This window comes from Alligator mississippiensis, chromosome 1 (assembly GCF_030867095.1).
Source record: "Alligator mississippiensis isolate rAllMis1 chromosome 1, rAllMis1, whole genome shotgun sequence".
Classification (NCBI taxonomy): domain Eukaryota; kingdom Metazoa; phylum Chordata; order Crocodylia; family Alligatoridae; genus Alligator; species Alligator mississippiensis.
The window spans coordinates 363,489,790-363,500,707 of record NC_081824.1 but is presented as its reverse complement, the minus strand read 5'-3'; the positions used below and the strand labels follow the sequence as shown (position 1 = coordinate 363,500,707).

The window sequence follows — 10,918 nt, the reverse complement described above, 5'->3', positions numbered from 1 at the left end:
AAGGTTATTAAAGCACATGTTTAACATTCAACATAAACTTGAATTCTTTTGAAGTCAATGGAACTTAAACATGTGCTTAAGTATTTTCCTAGTATGAACTTAATGAGTGCTGGCTTTAGGGGTGGGTGACATGGGTGACCACCCAAGGTGCCATGGGTGAGGGGTGCCAAACATACATGCACATGCACACACGGGTGAGCAGTTCATGTTCACAACAATGCTCCCATGCTCCCTGCCCCATCCCAGCTGATCCCTGCTCCAGGCAGAAAGAGCAGTGCCCAGTCTAGTCCACCACCTCCCCCAACTCCAGGCACTGTTCAGGAGGAGATGGGCTGGGCAGGTATGGGTGGGGTGGCTCCTGTTCTGGTCTGCCCACCTTGCTTCTGCACAGCAGCAGCAGTACCTGCCTACCTGCCTGCCTAGTGCACCATACTGCTCTGCCTCCCTGCCAGACTGCGCCTGGCCCACCTGCCTCTGCCTGTAGCAGCGCTGCTGACTGTGGGGAGGGATGTGCCAAAATAGAAGTTTGCCCAGGGCAAACTTCTATTTTCCCTAAGGCCGACTCTGAAATTAATCATGTGGGAAACAAGGTTCCTTGGGTGAATTTGATATCCTTTATTAGACCAACCTAAATGGTTGGAGAATAGTTATTAAGCAAGCTTTCGGGTTCAAAAACCCTTCGTCAGGCTAAGGAAGCTGCAGCAGTTGGTGTGTGCTCTTCCTGGATGGAATGAAAAGTAAACAAGCCAGGGGCTGGGCTGGGCTGGGAAGTCAGTTGCCAGGCAGATTCTTGAAACAGAGCTTGGGTTTGCCCCAGTGGATAAACTCTGTTAATTGGCAAATTGTGCTAATGAATCATACTGGCCTTGATGTATTTTGCTGTAAAAAGGATTTGATACTGTCACAACCAAATTAAGTAGTGCCCATGTCACAAACAAGTAAAACCATTCAAAACAGTTTTTTTCTGCGCTAGGTTAACTAAGGGTTAACAATAATGATAGTAACTGCTTTTTTTTTGCTGCGCATGTCAAAAAGAAATTTATAACTGCGACACTAACATGAAATAGAACTTAGCCTTCTGTGCTGTACATAAATCATTATAACTGGTCAGAGAAAACAGGGAGTAACCCTGTGAGATAACACCCTAGCGAAGACCGCTAGATAATTGGCGATTCTAATTAAATTTATGACGTGGCAAAAAACAATTGGCTAGTACACAAATAAAACCCATCTTCACTTCCGTGAAGAACGGGAGACCTCCGCGCACACACCTGAAAAAACCTCTGAATGTATGCGTGAGAATAACTGACAAATTGATCGCTTGTCAGTCTCCCCCGTCTCGACCTTATCAGACGTAAATCAACAACCTGCCGGCCCGATTTTTTCTCCGTTTATCTGCCTGATCAACGAATTCTTATGCAGACCGACATACGACCTTCGAACCTTAAGCTGTAACTAACCAAGTATCTCTGACCTCCGCTATTCACCACCTTGACGGCGTGAGTAAATAATCTTGCTTTGCAACCGATAAGAGTCTGCCTAATTAATTCCACTCCAAGCGTCACAAGTACCCGCCTGACGGCCTTCTAAGGCCCCGGATCCTTATCTGCCCGGGTGGGAGTCAGGGAGAGCTGCTGGCCGGCTGCCCTGGGTCCTGACAGATACTAGAACATTTGCTGATGTATTTACTTCTGCTAATGGGCCATTCACATCACACATGTATTGTGATAAGTGGTTTTGCTCATAGCTCATACAGCTGTGCATCCTTGATCTGTGCTTTAGAAATGGAATTTCATTTGTTCAATCTAAGTCTGCTCATATAATCAGTTCTGATCAAATTTATACACACCCACACAAGGCCAGATACTTACCTGGAGTAAATCAGTTTATCTCCAGTTATGGCAGCAAAGATAGGCTGATCCCTTTAGCAATTGACCAATACATTTTAGTGTTTCTTCTTGTCATTTTCAGATTATTTTAACCAGTATATTTCATCAGTCCTATTATTTCACCATCTGTAACATGCCACCTTGTCACATTGACCTTCTGTTCTGTTTCAGTTAATCTGAGGAGTCTCAGAGTAAATACTAATTTTAGGAAGGCTCCTAAAATACTAATTTTTGGAAGGCTCCTTCAAAATCTGGTTCAAATCAGTTAGAGTTGCATAATTTGTCTTCAGTTCATAGCCTTCACAGCAGTTTTATTGCATTGCTTCATTTTAAAACACTTTTTCCTAAATGGAACACTATTTTTTTAATCTGCAGTTTCTGGGAGAGAGTTTAGGAAGTGAGCATCTACCTGCTCTGTAGTTTTCTCAGCATGTTAAAATGAGTTACCTCAATCACGTCTGTGAGAAGCCTAGCAGGAGTGGCATGAAAAAAGGTCACTCTTTACTTTTGCAAGAAAGAAATGTGCAAACCATATGATATTTTAAAGGACAGGCATTATGTTACCAGTATTGAAGTGACTACGCATATAAGAGGATGAAATCTTGATACAGGAGTGGCTGTGTTAATGATGTATTGAGCTGCTGACTGAGCGTGCCCCATGTGACTTAATCATTTTCAAAAGCTTGAAGAAACTTTGAACTAGGTACTTATGTTGTTAAAAACACAATTCTCTCTCATTCCCCTAGATCTCCCTCCTGGGCATTTTCTAAACATGACAAAACGAAGTCATAAAAGATACCTTGTCATTTTGGCTGCTTGCGAATGTTAAAAAAAATAGAACTTTACTTTAAATGCAGCAGGTTCCTGTGCCGCACCCAGTGCCTGCTCAGAAGAGGCAGTGCATTAGTTGGACCTGGCTCACCCAACATCGGTGTAGATTGGGTGCTTTAGTGAAGTTTTTTTGGCACTTTTAAATAAAAGCTGATTGATTCAGCTATTAGATAAAAATCCCAACAAGCACCACTGAAGCGCCCGATCTATACAGATGCTGCAGAGCTGGGCTGAAGTAATGCACTGCTCTTTCTGGTAAAATGTAGTTCTGCTTTTTTAACATCTGCAAGCAGCCTTTATGTCATCTTAAAAATATAGTGTGCCCTATTATGTTGCCAGAGCTGTGTTGGGAGAATAGTTAAAGGGTTTCATACTGTTCTAGAGGTATGAGTTTGATCTTTTTTCTAGACTTGTGCCAAAGGCTGCCCTTACTGTAAATGGATACCAAAACATGTGGGCTACGGAGTCTGTGACAAGGGCGCCTTCCCAGCTCAATGTTAGCTTTGGCCCACCCCTGTCTCTGAGCAAACCGCCCACCCACCACACCTTGTTGTTAAATAATCAAGATGTTAAATAGTCAGGAGGCTGCTCTTTGAGTGTCCCAGTTGTAATGGGGCCATGTTTACACGTTCTAACCACCCCTTACGTGTCCCATGCCTTGCAGATGTCTCCGCCAGTGGTTTGCACTGGGTCTTTCTTTATACACCCAAACACATACTGGGCTCCAAGCCCTCAGCCCCCTGAGGCTCCACACTGGGGTCTTCCACCCCTTGAGGCTCAGGTAGCTGCAGCCCTGCTTGGCCCTAGGGTCTCACACCCAACACAGCCATCTCCCTGGGGTCTGCCACCCCTTGGGGCTCATGTGGCCACAGCTGTGCCTGGCCCTAGGTTTTTACACCCCCAAACTGGGGCTCCACTGGGGCCTGCCACCCCGTCTGGCTCAGGTGGCTATAGCCCTGCCTGGCCCTCTACCCTGGGGTAGTGCGCCCTGTGAGGCTCAGGTGGCCACAGCTGTGCCTGGCCCCCTCTCAGGGCCTCTGCAGCCACAGGGCTCACAAAGAGCCTGGGCGCTGCTCCAGGTCCCTCCACCAAGCTGGGCCCTCCTTCAGGACTCCCATGAGCCTGGGCTTCCCCTGTGCAGATTGAACCCGCCTTGGATGTGGGGACTGGGGTTTTGAGGCACCCCTCCTCACCCTTCACTGGGGAAGTAACTGGCCTGGCATTTCTGGGGAGCTACCCCACTACAGGTAACTCTACCTGGCCACTCTTCCCTGGCAGGGTGCAGTTTCAGGTCATGCCCAGGACCAATGAGGCCTCCTCCTTCCCCATAGCCTCACCCCTTACCTCTGAGTGTTCCAGAAGCAACTCAGTCTGATGTTACCTCCTTGGCTGCTCAGCCTGGATTGCTGCTTTTCTGGCCTAAGTTTGAAAGTGGCCACCACAATCAGCCACCTGGCTGCTGCCAGCTCTTGCCCGTGATGGAGGACTAAAGCTGCTCCATCACAGAGTCAAAGACAGCTGGATGCTAACCACATCACTCCCTTTTCTGCCATTGGCTACAAAAACTGCTGTATCAAAGCCAATCTATCTTGATAGACCATCTAGGCTTGGGCAGATCCTTGGCCTTTTAAGTTGCAATCTTGATTGATCAGTAGTAAATTAGAAAGACAGCATTTAAAGGAAAACAGTAGCTTAAAATGGTTGTCAAGTATTATATCCTTCTATTGAAAACAGTTACATCCTTACCTATCATTCTGCAAATGAACAGCCATTGAAGGCATGGCATTACTCAATTGTAAACTTAAGTATGTGTTCAAAGAACTGGGGCCTATGTGATCTACATTAATTAAAAATTAGAGATTAACCAAATATTTGTAATGAAATATTAGAAGGAATGCACTGGTATTCATGAAACAGTACAATGTTATAGTGAAAATATTACACCATATCAAAACATTTTCCTGAAAATCAGGAGTATAGATTTTGCAGTTCAATAGTGTTGTGATCCATTGAGCCCCTCATCCATCTTCCCTTCATTCCCATTACTTAGAAATAGCCTAAATAGCTTTGTCAGAATAAAAAAAGCAGATGTCTTCCCATCTATAGTGTAGCTAAACTTTGCAGGAAGAGTATGGATGTGAGGTTATACCAACTAATTAAAAATCCAGATATAAGCATCAACAATTTTTTGATTCAACTATGTAGCTCTGGTTACATTAGAGAAAGTATGCAGTTTTTACTTTACTATGTTATATTTATTTTATTCCATTGCACCATTTTTGGCAGTACTAAAGTGAAAGTAACTCTCAGTGTTTGACACCAAGCAGTAGATGATGGAAAAGAAAATGGAAATGGAAAATAGAACTCTAATAATTTTCAAAGGCCAAGATTTTCTTCCTAAAATGGTTTCAAGTGATAAGAGGAAGAGATCTGAGCCATCCACATTCTCAGAACCAAATATGCCAACATTACATGATTATTTTCTAAACCTTACATTTTGAGGAACCACATTATTCTTAATCAAAAACCTACAAGGGTTTCAGTGCTGTCAGAAATATTTTGCATTTTATTTGTTCCAGCTTAACTTGCTTTTTTATAGAGCAAGTTTTAAAGACTGCTTTCAATTTTAGGGTTGCATTGATTGAAAATTTATTGCATAACAGTTGTATTGAGTAACACACTAGAAGATGAGGGAAAGAAAGGGACAGAAGGCAATTAATTGGCAACCCGAACAACACCTAAACCTGCCTTTGCTGAAAGAGACTGCAATCCTGAAGAGAGAATAAAGAAATCCATTTGCTGTTGGGGTAACAAAACTGGAATGTCTGGGCCTGATTCCCCAACATTGTGCGTCCTGATTAATCCAGTTCCAGTTCTGTCCCAGCAACATATTATTCTCATTGGGAACATGCCTTTCATGAGTGGAGATGACTTAATCAGGGCATGTTATCTTTGTTGCATTTGTATAGCCACGTACATAAACGCAAGTTGGATGATAAATGTTATAAACTAAAATGATAACACTTTGTTATATGGGTCAAAATCACGCTGTGCCAAATCTGGACCTCAGAGCTTCTCAGTGGGCGGGATCTGCAGGGCCAGTAACAGTGGTAGCAACTGCAGCGGTGGCATCACCAGTGGGGCAAATGGCTATGTGTCAAGATGCCTCAGGGCAAGTGGGGCTGTGTTGGCACAGTCCTCATTCACTCCCCTGCTGCCAAGGGCCACATCCACCAGGACTCTAGAGCCCTGGATTTATGGCAAGCTCTGCCTAATTTTAGCCATGTCCCAAATCCATTGGCCCACCTGTAGCCCAGCAGGCCATATGTTTGGCACCCATAATGCAAATGGTTATTAAAGGGGGAAACTAGCAGTGAATTGGGACCTATACATTTTTCTGTACATATGCTCTTTATTCATCTTGTTGTAGTGGGTACTATAGTCTGAAATTAGGGTCTAGTCTTCCCTCTTTTACAATTCTGGTTGCTCCTTGTACATGCCAACAGGATGCCACACAGGTACAGAAGACTACTCACATGGAACAAACTCATGTATCAGCCAAAACTGAAAAGGGAAAAAACAAAATTGTCTTCAGCTCAGCCCAGAAATTTAAGAAAGGCAACTTGAGAAATACTTAGAATGAAAGACCCACAAAACAGTAAAATAATAAATAGCACAAACTTTGTAATTCATACAAACACAGTACAAAATCATCAGAACTGAGTTAGATACTCACAAATCAAAATATAAGCATTTAAAAGGATGCAGTATTGTCTAAGGCAAACTGGTGAAAGAGACCTGTAGAGAAGACAGTGAAAGCTTCTAAAAAGCAGATAGAGGGATTTTAAGCCTGCCTTTCCTTGTCATTAGCATTTGTGTCATAGTCTTGCTATTTTAATTGAAATCATTGTGCTGCGTGGATATTGTGTAATATACCTAGAGAATTAGATAGTCACAGTTATAAATCTAAGTGTATAAATTAAATAAATAAATTTTAGAGCCAGTTCATGTAAATGCTAGCAAATTTAAAGTATATAAGTTATTGTGCAGTGTAATTAAAGTGACTACTTTTAGATAGTTTCTAGCTGCTACTTGTAAATACCACTGTTCTTTTGCTGGGTTTTTTTGCTCAAGGGTAATTATGGCTTCTATACAACATTTGGTAAAAAGTAGAAATAGCTCTTTTTATCCAGAGATCTCCAAATGCTTGGCAATAGATGATACTTACTTACCATTGTTCCTGGTTTACAGATGGGGAGACTGAGGAATAGACTGGTGAAGTGACTTCCCTCTGACTACACAGCAATTCAGCTGTGGTGCTGCAAATAGAGCACAATGGAATGGGACAGAAAATGATATTCCCACCCTCTAGAAAAAAAATGGAGGCATGGGAAAAGCGACTGCCCTGATCCAGACAAACAAAACAAAACAACCAATCCCCTCTCCTCCCCCCCCCTGCCCAAACACCTCAGCATGATTAATGGGAGAGAAATTAAAAAGAAATCTATTTCTGGAGAACCAAAAAGAATTTTCCAGCTTGCTAGGTGCCTGCCTCAAAGACACCTGTCAATTTTACTTTCCTTTGGAAAGTGAAATTGATAAAAGCCTTTTAGGCAGGCTGCCACAGACCAAGCGCTCCAGCTCTCCAGCTTCCCAGATCTCAGATATCTTGCTTCCCCTGCAAATCCCTGGTTGCCTACCTGAAAGGCTCTTTTCAATCATTTTGATGGTTTCCTGTCAGAAAATCTTTCAGACAGACATTTCCAAAACAACTTTAGAACCTTCTGACTTGTATGCCAGTGTCTGGTCCCCAGGTAATTTTGAGAAGTGTTTACTCTTTTGAAGATATGACCTACTATTAAGAATTATAATTAATCTATATAGTGGTATGAGTGGACCTACAGGGTGGGTTCCTTTGCGGTAGGCCCTGTACAAATATTTAACAAAAAGTCCAACTTTGTCCCTCAGTCTTTATTCCAAATTAGAGTTCCACAATAGTGGCAACCACCGATGAAGGTTTCTTGACATGACAGCTAAATGGAGTATAGCACTGATTTAAGGCATACTAGGACCTCTGGGCATTATGAAAATCCATGTCTGAAATGATGAGGATCCTGGTATATGGACTGAGGAATACTATGTGTGTGTCCTATATCTTACAGCAGTGGTTCTCAACCTTTTTTGTACCAGGACCCATTTGTAAATGACCAGTCTCAACCCAGGTCCTAGGGTTGTCAACCCTCCTGGATTGGCTGGGAGTCTATTGGAATTGGCATCGATCTCCCGGAGACTATTAAAAGCAATCCAGGGGATTGGTATTGTGAATAGGTTGAACAGTACAATTAATGACACTACGTCATGTTGGCAAAAAAATATCTCCTGTATTAGTAACCCTACCCAGTGTCCCTCACTCCTGACCCACTGCCCTATGCTCTCAGGTTCCAGCCGCACAGTGTATGGGGCAGAGGGTACGTATGTGGGGCAGAGGGATGTATGTGGGGTATGGGGGGGTCCCAAGCAGTCCCTTGCAGGCTGGAACTCTGACAGCCTGAAAGAGAAAACCCATGGTTTCCCATATTTTTCTCCTTTAAAGGTGAATCCATTTTTAAAGTTTGTGTCACAACCCAAAGTTGTGATTTTTTGTTTGTGTGATTTTTTGTTCGTCTGATTAAGCCATAGGAATCGTTTAAAAATTGTTTAAGTTTGTTAAAATAGGTCATTAATCTGTTTTGAGAGTTTTTTGTTTACAGATCCGAGATTCAGAGCACGTGGCGAGGAAGAGCCCTAAGAGGAATGACACCACCGGAGGAAGTGAGGGCCTGATGCACGACCTCGTCGCGACGCCCACTGAAGCCCTGATCATGCAATTTTGTTATAAATCAGATTATGTGTTTATGTTGGGTATTATTTCTTGATTGTTATGTAACTTGATCCCAGGACAGCGAATTTATGTTTGTGTATTTGTTTGTTGGCTTGTTTACTCATTTGATGATCACGACAAACTTCTAGATTGCTCGGAAGAGTATGGCATAATTTAGCTACGCTCTCAGCAAGGGGGGATGTCACAACCCAAAGTTGTGATTTTTTGTTTGTGTGTGTGCTTCGGCACCGCTAAATTATTTCCCGCCAATTTGTCGCTTTCTTTGCACGGTAGAGTTCTCTGCTGCAAGAGAGAACTCTGGTGCAACCAGATCCAAATCTTCCCGCCAGATTACAGCTTCTTTGCAGGGTGCATCTCTTTTGCATCGTAGTGATACACGTTGTAAAGAAGTTCCCGCCATTTGTATTAGGATTTACGCCACGTTATTGGCCCATTCCTAATGTAGGCACACGTGGTGGCTAGCGATTGGCTTGCTAACCATATAAAAGGCTTGGGTAGTTTCCGCCCAAGTTGGAGGAGGGAGGACGAGAGAGATTCTGTGTGAAGATCTCCAAGCGCTGTGGACCCTTGCGAACCCGACGCGCCTCCCCTAAGCAGGCAATAGAGGCAATAGAACCGAGCCTACGGAGCTTTCGCTTCTCGCCTCTCCCCGTCGCCGAGCGCAATCCTAGACGTATCCCTTTCCTGTAACTTCGGACCCGCGGAGCCTAAGTAACTCCGGGGAAACTTTTTGAACCTAACCGAACCAGACCCGCGGAGCCTAGCAAACTCCGTGGAAGCAATCGATTTGTCGTGTTCCTCTAGTGAGGATCCAAGCAGGAGCTGTGCCTGGAAACCTGTCCAGCCTACACCAATACCATCTTTGGGTGTAAGTAAACAATCTTTTCAATCAACCATTACGCCTCCGTAACTAATTCTAACTCGTGTGCGCTAAACCGCCCCGCGGTTCTCTCCAGCCCCGTGTGCCCGGGCTGCTGGCCACAGCCCGTGGGCAATGAAGACGGGTCCGGTTTGCCCTGGTTCGCCCCCGGCTCGCACATGGCGGCGAGAATAGGATCGGAATCACTGCCGTACATGGCGACGAAGGTGGGATCAGGGCCCGGCCCGCACAGTTTGTTCACGACTCTTTCATATATTCTTGCTACCCATAGATTGAGCAATGCTGTCTTAGGGGTCCCGCCTGGTGAGCTGTTTCAGATCTTGTCATAAGTTAGAGCAGCCTTGAACAATGGTTGTGACTCCGTCTCCACATCTGTCAAGTGGGGATAACAATACATACCCATCTTTGTCCAGTCTATTGCACTTTGAAATGTAGATATTGAAAAGTTTCATGTACATTTTATTCTGGCACATTGTCTTTACTTCACACTTATTTTTCATAAGTTATTAATTCACTTCTCTATCACTTAGTCTCACTTTCCATTGCAGTAACTACAAAAAAGCTCCAAGGTTAAAAATAGGCTTGCTACAACAATGGTCATTAGATGACATTTTAACACATGGTGTTGAGTGCTGCAGTTCACATCAGCTTTCATCCTATCTTATTTGCATTCTGAGCCCTATGACTCTGCTGCCAAGCAAATCATGTCTGGAATTGTTGGATTGTTATAGATTCCTGAAACAGGCTTGTGAAATGAAAATAATTAGACTGGTGGTTCTGTGCCACACATTGAATGCAGCTCCCAAACAGCCATACCTTACATTTATTTAACTTGGCACATGCACACAAACACACAACCCCCCCCCCCACATACATATTATATATTTATACATACAAACATATTGTATATGCACATACATATATATCTCTCTCTATATATCTATATATCTCTCTTTACATATCTATATATATAACATGATATAGATATGTATGTATGTATGTATGTATATGGGGGTTTTTTATAAGAGAAAAAACCCTTTGTTGGTTCTGAGTTCCCCAGACAATTTTTCTAAACACATCAAAGAATAAGTTAATTAATGTCAACAATAGAGAGAGAAAAAGCTTCAATCTACAAGCTAGAAATAGATAGAACAAAAATACATTCCAAACCTACCACCTTAGGCAAATATATGGAAGAGTTTTCAGCAAGTTCATCTCTTTAAACTTTTTGCAGAAGCCTTCAGGGAGAATCTATGACTGTAAGAGGGTTCTCATCTGAATCTGCATTTCTTGTGTGTTTTACAATTTTGTAATATTTACCTTCCAAGCAAAATAAGGATTTTAGGCAATTCTCTCACAGCTGTGCAACCATCAAGATGACTTTCCCAGTAGTAGGAATAAGTGGGTGTAGCCACAATTTAATCTTGTTTTTTAGGC

At 43.0% G+C, this 10,918-nt stretch overlaps 1 long non-coding RNA gene across 1 annotated transcript; it reads left to right on the top strand.

The window, feature by feature from the left end:
* Positions 1-894: 894 nt before the first annotated feature.
* Positions 895-9,495, top strand: LOC132247781 (uncharacterized). Its single transcript, XR_009459214.1, has 2 exons — positions 895-1,499; positions 8,471-9,495. It is a non-coding gene; the product is annotated as an uncharacterized LOC132247781 (long non-coding RNA).
* Positions 9,496-10,918: the final 1,423 nt, after the last annotated feature.